We start from the raw sequence: 399 nt of genomic DNA, 5'->3' as shown, positions 1-399 counted from the left end.
GCCGCCGCCTCCAGGGGGGAGCGGCCGCCTCCGAGGGCGGGAGGCCGCCTGGACCGGCCTGCGGGGCCTGGGGGGGGCGGGATCGGGTGGGGATGGGGGTCATCCGGTGCAGACACCAGCCTGGACATCGTCCGGGACCTTCTTTCTCCCCCGGCCCCTCCAGGGCCCCGGTGCGGGGACGGGAGCGGAGGGGGCTGTGCGGTCCCCGCCTGGTCGTGCGGGAGACGGCAGGGTTTGGGGTGCGGGACTAAGAGGGACCCAACACCCCGCTCTTTTGGGAATGTCGGCCCCAGCTGGGCACCTTGCTGTCCTGAAGGGTTAAGGCTGGAGGAGGGAGGCTAACGGTGAGTTGGGGGCAGTGGGAGCCTGGGGGCCTGCGGCTGGGGCTAGGGAAGGACG

This window comes from Pipistrellus hanaki (genome assembly GCF_964339955.1).
Source record: "Pipistrellus hanaki genome assembly, chromosome: 2".
Taxonomy (NCBI): domain Eukaryota; kingdom Metazoa; phylum Chordata; class Mammalia; order Chiroptera; family Vespertilionidae; genus Pipistrellus; species Pipistrellus hanaki.
This window is presented reverse-complemented; position numbering follows the sequence as displayed.